Here is a 13,511-nt window from a genome sequence, read left to right on the forward strand (position 1 = left end):
GTGTCTCTGCTTAACCAGGTGAGCGTTTTTCTTGAGTAGCTCCTAGAGGTGGAATTGCTGGGCCCTGGTGTTGCAGCTGAAGGCTTGTGACAGCTTTCCCTCCGTGGAGCTGGTTAGGTGTAAAACGTGGGGGGAAATTAGCCACAGGTCTAAGTGAACTAAGATTAAAAATTAAAGGAAACTTTGAAATGAAATTTTACACACACCCTCTAAGCCCACCCCAAGAGTGTAAGTAGATATTAGCATCTAAATGGGGACATCTGCAAATCATTCTGAGACAATTATCTTCTCCCAAGTCTCTGCTTACCTACAGGAGTTAAAAAACAGCAATTACAGAAATAGTAATTTTTTATAGTCTCCTCTCCACGTGGTGACAAAGCATATAGGGATTTTAACACTACTGAAATGAACTTGAAGACGGAGATCAATTGTCTTTGGTCTTGTTCTTTTTTTTCTTTTTTCCATCAGAACTCACCAGGATGTTCTCATTACTTGTTATTGGCTTGACTAATGTTAAGCTTTGTGATTGCAAGAAACAGACTCACTGAAATAAACTGAAATCAAGGGCTTTATTGCAAAGAAACATATGACTATAAGGGACCTAGAAATGTCCCAGAATCTACCAGGCACAACAATGGGAGTTCTAGAAGAAATGTTATTAAAAATCCAAGACTCTGGTGGTTGCCTAATTTAGCATCAAGACCATGTAGGTATTAATACTGATAATGTGTTCGCTTGGTTTTCCTGTGTCTTGACTTTCTCCCAATACCAAATTCTTGAATTTTTTCCTCCAGATTTTATCCTTCTAATTCCCTTTTACGATGGAATTTTGCATGCCCCCTTACCTCTCCCGTCATGAGTCAGGCATTACGTTGGCTGCTTCTGTGTCACTGTGCCTACTTCTGGACAGTCACTGAGTACTTACCCACTGATTGGCTGAGCATATTCCTCACTGGCCCATCTTTCTTTTACATTTGCTCCTGTGGTCTGGAAGCTCTCGCACTTCCTCTCACATTCTTTGGCCTCAGGGTATAAGCTCAAGGACCAAGGAACATCTAACCCTCCTCCCCCACCATCTACAATATCCTTACTTAAAACAGTTTGGTTTCTTTCTATTTAATGTAACAACTTTTTCCCCCTCTAGTCTTAATTTTGGCACTAGAGATATAAACATCAGTGGTTAAGCATACCACACTCTAAAGAGAGTGCCCAATATCAGGGGCCAGACAAAACCCCTACTCCAATCCAGAGCAAAATTGACCCTACTATAATCAATTCCACTCTCTAATCCCACCTTTGCCCAAATCCAAATGAGCAGACCACTGGGAAAGGATGGAAGACAGGGCCCTGAAATATCCTTGCGGGAGCAGCACACCCTCACCCCATTCTGAAGGGAAGTGGTGGTCAAGTTCTGGGGCTCCTCCCAGAGTGGGGGGGCGGGGTTGCTCTTAAGAAGGGAGATTGGCATTCTATTATATTTGGTCATCTGCTTAGGCAGTTGAGCTGTTCTGCTGAAGAGAGGGAGAGAAAAGGCAAGAGGAGAAACTCCTCCCTTCCTGATTCTGGGATGAGATGCCTGGAGCTGATAAACCCATTCATTTGGTCTTGCAATCACAGAGACTTGAAGGCTAGCAATGACCAGTTCATCTTCACCAGAGAACAACAATTAGAAGTGGCCAGAAAGTTAGGACATCATAATGTCATTAGATGCTTTATTTATTTATTTTTTCCCTATATTCTACTGGTGGAATACTCTTGTACCAAATGGCAAAATATATTTTGGGCTGAACATAAGGCTGCTTTAGATAGAAGAGAGAGAGTCCTTATCTAGTCATCATAAAGTCCAAGATTCTCTCACACGTGTCAAACACAAGGCCCGCGGGCCAAATCCGTCCCACCAGGCCTTGCAATGTGGCCCGCACCGCGCTGTCATCACTGCACTCCGCTGCGTTTCCATCACAATGACAGTTTATGACTGTTCAGTAAACCATTCGGCCCGCAATTTAGGCTGGATTTTAGATTTTGGCCCCTTCTCTGATTGAGTTCGACACCCCTACGTGAGTCTAATCTCTCCTTTAGACAGAGGTGCTCAAAGAAAATCCACACATAAACGCACAACCTGAACAGTTCCTCTTTAAAAAAAAAAAAAAATGCTGTTTTAGGGTATGATCATAGAGTCACTGAACTCTGCACCTCCCACTGTGCTGGTACCTGTGGGAGTGTTAAAGCGCCTGGAGCAGAAGTGGCTCAGCCCAGAGAGCAGAGGTGAGTTTGCTTGGCTGATGGGATCTTGCCTAATGGAGAAGTTGCTGATGCATCCAAATGAACGAGGAACCGAACCGAGCTGCCTCTGCAGGAACCCTGGCGTTGTCCCATAGCCCAGTCAAGCCAGTAGCTACCAGTCCTCTACCAGCAGAGACAGACATTTCTCTGTTTCTCTGGGGCTACAGCTCAGGTTGGAAGTCCTGTTAGGAGAGCAATGAACCGTCCTCATGATGATGGCCTTCCTCCCATTCTCATCTCCACTGACATAAAAGGAGACTCTGCTGTGGAAGAGAGACCATCACAGATTTCAGTAACAGGACAGTTGGAGGACTGCGGCCTTGACCCACTGGTATTTGTTTTAAATGCAAATGTGTTGTCAATGTTTAAAATGGTAAATTATCTAAACAGGAAATGCTGGTGTTTCATAATCAAGGGAATGCGTGCAGTGGGTCAGTCCAAGGATGTCATTCTGTCATTCTTCTATGGTGACTGCTGGATGAAAAGTGTTTGCTGAAAAACAGTGTAAAATTTTAAACTTTTTAAATTAAAAAAAGCAAAAAACACTTTAGAGGCCTTTTGACCCTTTCTCTGGATGGATCCTACCAAATCTCCCTTCACGTAGCCCTGGAAAGCAGTCCATTCTCCCACATTAACTATTAGGATAAAAGTTGTAAATAAAACTCCTGTCTCCTCAAGACAAAATGAAACCCAGTGTCTTTCCTTTAGGACCACTGTTAGAGAGGTGTTAGAAGAACACAAATAGGCTTGAAGCTTTTTAATTAAATGATCCTCAGGTTCTTGACTATTAGACATATCTACATTTTTAAAATATATTTTTATTGATTTCAGAGAGGAAGGGAAAGGGAAAGCTAGAAACATCAATGTTGTTTCTTGCCCCTGCACAAACCCCTCTGGGGATCAAGCCTGCAACCTGGGCATGTGCCCTTGACCGGAATCGAACCCGGGACCCCTCAGTCCACAGGTTGATGCTCTATTCACTAAATCAAACCAACTAGGGCGACATATTTACATTTTAAAAGAAAGATGCTAGTTAAGTTCAATAAAGCCATTCAAGTATAGAAGTTTTGCTGAAGAGAGGGAGAGAGAAAAAAGGGAAGAGGAGTAATTTTACCTAATGAAGTGGAAACCTTTAGGAAATGGGGGAGGAAAATTCGGTAGCAGGTTAGCATTTGGTTGCCATTTTGGCAGGCTAACTGGTACTTGGCCTTGGGAATCTGCAGGAGGAATGAGTGTAAGTTGTTTCAACTTCTCCCAAATAATTCCTCTTCCCCTTCCAAACCCATTTGTTCTTTAACAGTGGGAGGGTATTAAGGGCAATGTTCAAAAGTTGTAGTTTCCAATGCCTATTACTAACAAAACTGGCTTAAAGAACTTTTCCAAAGCCCACAAGCATTTTATGAATGAAACCTAGCCCCACAGATTTAGGGAGTAGAGAAATCCAAGGTATTCCCATTTCCTCCATGGCCATTTATAAAAAGACAGACCTTTGCAAGTGGGGACTTGCATCTGAGTCCTCATAATATGCCAATTACTTTCTCCATTTTGCTACGGTGAACGGAGGCCTTACAAACTGTGGGACATTTGACAATAAGCCTGAGGAAAGATAACTGAAGTTATTTCTTTCTAGTCCCCCATGTCCTTGGATGGACCTCACTGTGGCTCTCTGACCTGCACCCTATCAGCAAACAGTCAGGGGAGACCCTCCTCCCCACACTTCCTGCCCTGGGTTCCTGCGTGGCTCAGTCCCAGTGGAGCGAGCTCTTTTCTTTCTATCTCTGTGCCATCTCTGATTCAAGTTGGTCCATCTGGAAGTAATATTACCCCAGCATTTATACTCGAGCCTGGCTCTCCACAAGTGACTGCATGTTTCCTGAAACCATCTATTGGCAGCTGTTACATAGGCATTTTCTGCCTTTTAGATACCTATAATTACATCAATTATGCCAATCATTGATGTTTAGGAAGGATTTAAATTTTACACTCCCAGAAGACTCTATCAGAAAGCAGCATCTGAGGCAGAGGGACACCCCACAGAGAGGCCTATTTGGCCATCCAAATGGCTGCCGAGTCCCTTCAATTGAACGTCAGCAGCCAGTAAGGCTTCTTATGAGCCTATATGTCTTAGGAAAATTAATTTTGTCACTGGAATAAAATTCCGTTTGGTTCAGGACCACAGAACTCCATCAACTTTTATCTTCAAAGGAAAAAAAACAATGAGTCCAAGTTAATGAAATTGGATTTCTGACCTCAAACCCTCTTAACCACAGCATGAGGAGAAGTTGGCACTCCCCTTGTCCCAGGCTCCACCTTTAGATATACTAAAAGGCAGGACGAGGACCATCTAGCCAGTGTGCTGACCCAGACAGCAAAGAGCCATCCTCAGCTCCATGCTCAGCCATATCTGAGCCTGAGGAAAAAAGAAAAATGGAGTAATACTGATTCTGTCTTTATTTAAAATTTTGATACTTTGTTCATCTTGGATTTTTTTTTTTTGCATTAAATTTCATTTAAAAAGTTTTTATTTAAGATATTACTTATCTTGCCCTGGCAAGTGTGGCTCAGTTGGTTGAAGTGCCACCCTGTACATTAAAAGGTGGCAGGTTTGTTTCCTAAGGACTGAAGGTCCCAGGTTCGATTCCAGTCAAGGGCATGTACCTTGGTTGCGGGTGCAGGAGGCAGCTGATTGATGTTTCTCTCTCATCCATGTTTCTAACTCTCTATCCTTCTCCTGTAAAAGTCAATAAAATATATATATTTTTAAAAAGATGGCAGGTTTGATTCTCAGTGTGGGAGACAACCCACTGATATTTCTCTCTCACATCAATGTTTATCTCTCTCTCTCTCTCTCTCTCTCTCTCTCTCTCTCTCTCTCTCTCTCTCTCTCTCTCTCTCTCTCTCTCTCTCTCTCTCTCACACACACACACACACACACACCTCTGCCTTCCTCTCTGTAAAATCAATTTTAAAAAATTTAAAAGTATTATTTATCTTGATTACTGAGACTTCTGGCTCCCCCTTAAATTTTTTTGCCACGTGAGTGCCTCACTCTCTCCCTGGCCCTGGGTTCCCCAGGGCTGATTAGGTGTGATTTTTGCTGGGTTAGTGACTGCTCCACACATCTGAGCCCTCATAACATGCCTGCATTTTATATATATTTGCCCAACAAGCAGCTGGGCAGAATTTAACTTTTTAGTGAGTTCTCGAGACATTAAAACAATTGTGCTTAATTGTGAGGAGTGTGTCTAAGGGTTGTCTCGGGTGCTTGTTTAAACCATGGATTTATAGTCCTCATGCCCAGAAATGTGGATTTACTATGCCAAGATGGAATTTTGATCTCTGCATGTTTGCATTTTTACATAAAAATGTTTCTGATGCAGGTACTTGACAAGCCACAGTTAGAAGATCTATGACAAAAATGTTTAAAAGCCTCTGTTTCAGGGCATTTATATTATTTTATAATATAGAAATTGTAATATGTTGTGGGTGTGCCCTGATCCATGAGAGACAAAGGCGGTTGTTGGAGAATGGCAGCTGCCTACGGAATCACCACAATAAAAATAACAATAACAAAGTTAACTTTCCAAGCCAACCCTCTAAGGAACCAAGACCCACAGCCAGAAACGTCTGTTACTGTAGACTGGTGGCCATCTCCAGCAGGTAGGACTGATTTACTGATAATCCCGGGGACATGAAATAAAACAACACATGTGTGAGCACTTGATAGCTAAGAAGCAGCTCATAAATGCAAGGAGTCATTGTTATTACATTTATTCGGTGTTATCAGAGACACTTGAGACTTTCCACAGAACATTACAAATCCCCTTTTAGCCAAAATTTTTAAATTTTAATAGGATTATCTCCTAATGGAAAACTTTATCGGCATTTCTCAAATTGAGTTCTGAGGACCACCTATTTATTATGCAATCCACACATGATCAGGTGACTTTTCCTGAAAATGGTATCTGGCTCTCCTTAAATAGGCTTCTTTATAGCCTCTGGCCCTCGTGAAAAGTTGCAGTGTTATCTGAATCAAGGTGGGAGGAGCTCAGTAACAGGAGCTGACTCCCACAGTTAATATGGGCAGGTTCTGTGCATGCCCATAGGTCATCTACTGCACCCAATTCTCACAGAGCAGGCAAGGACTTCATCCAACATCACACCAGGAGGATTTGAACTCAGAAAGTAGGATGCCAGAAACAGTCATTACCCTCTCTACTGTAGCTAGCGTTAGCAGGCGCTTTGGTCCCGTAAATTTAAGTGCTGTTCTCTTCTGATAATATATTCCCAACCAGTTTATCAACACTTCTGCCCTAGAGAGTAATTCAGGTAACCTGTCCACCTTACTTCTCTGTTAGATATTTCATATGTGTGAAGACTGAGGACCCCGTCACTCAGAATAAAGCCTACAGGTTCTGGAAGTCCCCCATCTTCTTGGAGGTTGGTTGCTCTGCTGCTAGTTTGGAGCTCCCTACCCTGCACAATGTGGGCTTTCTCTGATGTGCCTGACAAGCCTCAAAGTCCTTATCTGACGCTGAGGGACCCACCATTCATCACACCAGAACTTTATTTTATATTGCTTTTGCCCAGCGTAGAACAGTTTTGATTCTATTTCTTCAGTGGTGCACAAGCATTGACTTCTTCAACTCAACTCCATTTTACTGGCCCATGCTGGCTGTGAGTGAGGCTCTGCTCTGTGTTTGGAAGTCTTTGTTATCTTTCTGGAACAAAACTGGCCCAGGGCAGCTGGTTAGGCGAGTCCTACCATGAGGGAGAAGGAACAAAATGCCTCTGTGAAAGGCAGACAGCAAAAGAGGTTTCCGCCATAACCTGCTCCTCGGGGTGCTGTGGAGAAGGAGGGGGCTTCCAGTTCTGATCATTTCTCTTTTTCTTCTTCAGCAGATGGAGATCTTTTCAGAATCCTGACTTTTTTTTTTTTTTTTTTTTTTTTTTTTTTTTTTTTTGAGGGGGTGAGGAGCAGGGAGTGCATCGGCCAGGGAGTGACAGGTGTGGGGGAGGATGGAGAGACCCAAGCCTGGGGATAATCAGAAAGCTGTGGATGGATTTTTTAATTTTATGTTTGAAGGTTAAGAGGGTGAAGTTCAAAGGCAAACCTAGTTTCTCTGCCCAAATTCTGTACATGGCATGCACACACACATACACACACTCAATCCCTTATGTCATTCTGTTCCTGTTGCATTGCTAAAGAGGAAGGTGATATTTTGAAAGATATTTGATCCAGCTAATGGAAGAGGAAGAAATCAGGGAGATGAGATCAGAAGGATTTCTGGGAAAGAAAGTGTGAAACACAGGGGACAAAAGAGTGAGTGATCAAGCCAGAAGCAATCCTCAGTGCTGCCCAATTTGGGGGGGGGGGGGGGGGGGGTAACAATTTCTAAATTGGTTAAAAATTACCTATCTTTCTGCATTAGGAGATGGGAGTGGTGTATTTATTTATTTATGTATTTAGCTCTGACAATAAACATTTGTGTGGAGTGATGTAGGGTGTTATTATATTTGGGCTTAGGCATCTGAACTGAGCCTTTGGAAAAAAATAAATCTGCTTGATCATGAAAAGGAAAAACAAAGGTAAAATACGGTAGCCAACACTGGTTTACATTTTTCCTTGTTGCAGATCCCTTTCTCACTCTTGTGGCTGAAAATGGCAGGTACTCCAGTCACAGCCTCTCTGTGGCCAGGGACGCCATGTGCCCCTCAAGATGACCTAAGGAAAAGGCTGCAGGACAGGAGGGAGGATGTCTGAGAATGATTTTCCTGCCGGATCATGGGCAAGAGGCCTCTGATGAGTGCCTGTTCCTGTTTCCTTCCTGTTTGGAGCAGCTGCAGTGGCTTATCCTGTGGCCATGAGGGAAAGCCCAAGGGAACCGTGGCAATGCTGACCCAAAGCCATGACGTGGTGAACTATGGACCAATTCAAGACCAGCACGCTGACCTTGTTACATGAAGAAAACAAACTCACATTGACCAAGCCACTTGTAGTCAGGTGGGCTCTTGCTTGCAAACAAAAATCTTACCCAATACAGATGGAGAAGACCATTTTCATACAGAAAGTTTTTGATTGGCTTGCAAATGAAGTTAATTTGAAAGTATTACCACCATTAATGGCATTAACAATGATACTTAAGGATTTTAAATATTTGTGCTTTATCTATATTGTTTAAATTAATACTTACCTTTGAGATAGATATTATTATCTCCATTTTTTTAAAAATCCTCACCTAAAAATATTTTTCCATTGATTATTTTTTTAGAGAGAGTGGAAGGAAGGGAGGGAGGGAGAAAGAGGGGGAGAGAGAGAAGAAATATTGAAGAAAAAGACATATTGGTTAGCTGCCCTTGTACTACCAAGACCAGTCTTGAACTGTGCTCTTGACTAGGAATGGAACCCACAACACTTTGGTGCACAGACCTATGCTCTAATCATTTAGCTGTACTGTCTAGGGCTATGATCTCCGGTTTATAGATAACAAAATAAAGTTCAGATAGGTTAAGTAATTTGCCCCAGGTACAATAAAAAGTAGAACTGAATTTAGACAATGTATTTCTACAACCGATCCTCTTTTCCCATTAGGCATAAGGTAAAAATTTAAAGTATGGCCTTCATAAGATCATACAGTGGAGTAAAGACAGTCTCTTCAATAAATGGTGTTGGAAAAATTGGGCAGGTACCTGCAAAAAAATGAAACTGGAACACCAACTTATACCATACACAAGAATAAATTCAAAATGTGTAAAAGGCATGTAAGTTGTGAAACCATAAAAATCCTAGAATAAAACGTAGGCAGCAAAATATCAGACATCTCACATATCAAAATTTTCACAGAGAAACAAAGGGCAAGAGAAACAAAGGAAAAAGTAAACAAATGGAACTACATCAAACTAAAAAGCTCTGCATAGCAAAGGAATCCAGCATCAAAATAAAAAGGGAACTCACAGCATGGGAGAACAATGATACATGTGATAAGGGGTTACTTTCCAAAATATATAAAGTACTCATACAACTCAACAAAAGGAAGACAATCTAATTTAAAAATAGCCAGAAGACCTGAATAGACACTTATCCACAGAGGACATACAGAAGGCCTAGAGACATGCTCAATGTCACTAATTTTCAGAGAGATGCAAATTAAAACTACAATGAAGTACCACCTCATACCTACCAGAATGGCTATCATCAATAAACCAATAAACAATAAGTGCTGTCCAAGACATGGAGAAAAAGAAACCCTAATATGCTGGTAGGAATGCAGACTGATATAGTCACTATGGAAAACAATGTGGAGTTTCCTCAAAAAATTAAAAATGGAACTTCCATTTGACCCAGTGATTCCAATTCTATGAATATATCCTAAGAATTCTGAAATACCAATCAGAAAGAATATATGCACCCCTGTGTTTATAACATCTTATTTACAATAGCTAAGACCTGAAACAGCCCAAGTGCTCATCAGTTGATGAGTAGATAAAAAAAAGCTGTGGTACATTTATAGAAAGGAATACTATGCAGCTATAAAAAATATTACTTTTTGAGACCTGGAAAGTATTATGCTAAGTGAAATAAGCCAGTCAGAGAAAGACATGTATCACATGATCTCACTTATATGTGGAATCTAATGAACAAGATAAACAGATGAACAAAATAGATCCAGAGACATTGAAGCATGCAACAGACTGATGTATTTCAGAGGAAGCAGGATAGGGAGGGCAGGAAGAGATTAACCAAAAAATTTATATGCATATATGTATAGCCATGAACACAGACAATAGTTCAGTGAAGGTCTGGGGAGGGGGCAGGAATGGGTAGAGGAGGTCAATGGGGTGGGGGGAGAGACATTAAAGGTACATTTTAGCCGAAACCGGTTTGGCTCAATGGATAGAGCGTTGGCTTGGGGACTGAAAGGTCCCGGGTTCGATTCCAGTCAAGGGCATGTACCTTGGTTGCGGGCATATCCCCAGTAGGGGATGTGCAAGAGGCAGCTGATCGATGACTCTCTCTCGTCGATGTTTCTAACTCTCTATCTCTCTCCCTTCCTCTCTGTACAAAATCAATAAAATATATATATATATATTTTTAAAAAAGGTACATTTTAAAAATAAAGTATGACCTATGATTTAAGGTAAATTTTAGAAAGTGGTTAGTTACATGTGTTGCTCATATGTAATAGCATTAACTTAACGTAACATTGACATTGATCAACGTCCGTTTCTACAGTTATTTTGAATAGCAGTTTAATTAGAATTAATTTACAATATGTTTCTGAAGTAATAAAAGTTTGCCAAGAATGAAGCGATGAAAGAAAACAAAAGGCACTTTTGAAGCATCATCAAATCTTTAGGTTTGAAAGATAGAGAATTCTATATGATTTTGTGAAATGTTTTGCTGATATCAGAATTCGCCTTAAATATTTTTATATATCAGAGTAGTACCCTCTATTAAAACAAAACAAAACAAAACAAAAAAAGAGGCCTGGCCAGGTAGCTTAGTTGGTTGGGGCTTCGTCCCCATATGCCAATGTTGCGGGTTTGGTCTCTAGTCAGGGCTCTTACAGGAGGCAAACAAGGAATGCATAAATATCACAACCAATGAGGTTTATCGGAGTCATGATTATTGCTAATTGAAAACTTTTTCCAATACCCAGCATGACAACTTGAAATATAGTTGGCTTTCTTAATTTTTAACAGTCTCTATAGAGACCGAGTTAAAAAAAAAAAAAAAAAAAAGTGGAACAACAAATCAATGTTTCTCTCTCTCTCTTTCAAAATCAATTATAAAAACACCCAGCATGTAGTGATTTTATTAAATTTAGGTTGTTTCCATGTAACTGCTGAATTATTTTCTTAGTAATCATACCGAAAATCTTAAATTTTCCAGGAGCGTGCTATAAAGTACTTGGCCTGTTAGTAAGTTAATCTTACCAACTTTCCTTCCCTCTTGAAAAAGAAGGATGTTTTGCTGAAGTCACAATATTCCTTAAATATAATATTCTTATTTACCAGAGTAGTAGACTCTATTAAAACAAAACGAAACAAAATAAGAGCCCACGCAGGATAGCTTAGGCCCTTCTGTGCCTGTCGCCATGGTTACTAAAAAATGCCCAAGGATGGTCCTCCATCATCTGTAAGCCTCTGGGGCCTCTGGGAAGTATTCTCCTGGGGCATCGGAGACTCCACCCTGGGATGACAAGCAGAGCAAGCTCTCATTATGTCTCCATATGGGACCTTTGTTTCTCTCAGCCAGCAGCCTCTCCTCTTTCCAGAGTGAAGTCTCTTGATGGTGAAGATGGAAACAAAATGGAAGCACAATGGTTCTGAGTGTTCTCTTCTAGAGCCAGCCATGGTCCTATCCCTTTCTTTCTGTGCTTCACTGCTGAGCCACAGACCTTTGTGCTCTCAGGGATGTGCTTCAGAGGCCTCTGTGCATCGAACTCTCTGAACCTGTTTCAGGTCGGCGCTCTTCTCTCATCACCCTGGGCCATGTCTGTGCTTTCATCTCCAGCTCCTGCCCTTTTAAATCCGAGCACACCCGAGGGCTGTGCACACAGCTTGCTTTTCTTCCTCATTCAGGTTCTAATACTACAATCGCAAATAATTCCAATATTGAGAGTATTCTGTTCTCTTACACTATTTCTCATTTTAATTGTACCCATCTTTGACTATTGGAAATCTGCTTTCCTAATCCCTAACATGACTTGTTGGACTCATCCTAGCTTTCTTTTATGAGATCATTATGATTCCACAGGTTTCCTTTCTACTTCCTCTCCAAGTTTTTAATCATTTTCACTGTACCAAAAGATAATTTTCCTCACAAGAATCAAGTTCAGAAAGAGCATTCAAATTCCCCCTTTAAAGGGAAATTATAATTTATTCAAATTCCAAAGTAGAATTTTAATATTCCCTGGACACAGAGCTTTAAAACTTGATGTGTCTTTTGCTATTAGTTATAACTGATTCTTTTAAAAATATCATAACTTAATTATACTGTGGCCAAAAATGTTTATTTTTCACAATGCAAACTTGATTGTTTCCTACTAATTATTATTATTATTGTTGTTGTTGTTGTTTTATGGAGCCTGTTTTCAATCCTAATTTTCATCAGAGTAGCTTTTGCTATTTTTGTGTTTGAACAGGGTAGCCTTTTCCAGACTTACAACAGATTAGTTTTGACTAAATGATGCATCTAAATGGTGTGGCTAAAACCTCCTTTATTTATTAATAAGTTGTAAATGAATAAGTTATAAAGGAAATTCTATCTTAGAGAACCAAATGTAGAGTCTTGCAGTACATAATGCACTGTGAATGTGTGTGTTGTGTATAAAATCAGTTCTCTTGATTGAAAGGGAACAAACACCCTATTTAAAAATGAGTTTAACCATTAGCGTCACTATCATACCTAACAAGCTGTGGAGGGAGCAGGTCCTGGTTGGTTGAATAGCTCCCCAGTGTCATCACAGACCCAGGCACTTTCCTTTTTACTGCTCTGCCATCACTAGACCAAATTAATGGGCTTAGCAGCTCCAGACACCTTATTCTTGCTAAATAACACCTGAATTAGGCAGAGAGGAGAGTTTCTCCTCTGCCTTTCTCTCTCTCTCTCCCTCTCTCTCCACCACCCCCTTCCCTCACAGGATAAACTTCATTCAAAACGTTTTGCAACACTTTGCACACATGCTTACACACATATCACATATATTTTTGCCTTATATACTGTACATGTATTTACAATATTATTGAAATTTATAAATAGGCTACAATTTAAGCATTGTATTTGAACATTATTAATGCAAGAAAAATTAACTCCACTTGCCCTCATTGTTTAATAAATTAGATAAGTAAATGAAGAAAAAAGAAGATATCTTTAAAAAAAAAAATAATGGACCTCTGATTGGTTTGGCTCAGTGGACAGAGCATCGGCCTGCACACTGAAAGGTCCCAGGTTCAATTCCAGTCAAAGGCATATACCTTGGTGGCAGACACATCCCTAGTAGGGGGTGTGCAGGAGGCAGCTGATGGATGTTTCTCTCTCATCGGTGTTCCTAACTCTCTATCCCTCTCCCTTCCTATCTATAAAAAAAAAATCAATAAAATATATATTTAAACACAATGGAATATAATGCTGCCATAAAAAAGAAAGAATTCTCATCATTTGCAGCAACCTGGATGGAATTGGAGAACATCATGCTGAGTGAAATAAGCCAGTCAATGAAAGA

General features: G+C 40.6%; 1 pseudogene; it reads left to right on the plus strand.

Moving 5' to 3' along the window:
* Nucleotides 1-10,867: 10,867 nt before the first annotated feature.
* Nucleotides 10,868-10,998, plus strand: LOC118724971 (annotated as a pseudogene).
* The last annotated feature ends 2,513 nt before the right edge of the window (nt 10,999-13,511 follow it).

Source organism: Pipistrellus kuhlii, unplaced genomic scaffold, assembly GCF_014108245.1.
Source record: "Pipistrellus kuhlii isolate mPipKuh1 unplaced genomic scaffold, mPipKuh1.p scaffold_m20_p_2, whole genome shotgun sequence".
NCBI lineage: Eukaryota > Metazoa > Chordata > Mammalia > Chiroptera > Vespertilionidae > Pipistrellus > Pipistrellus kuhlii.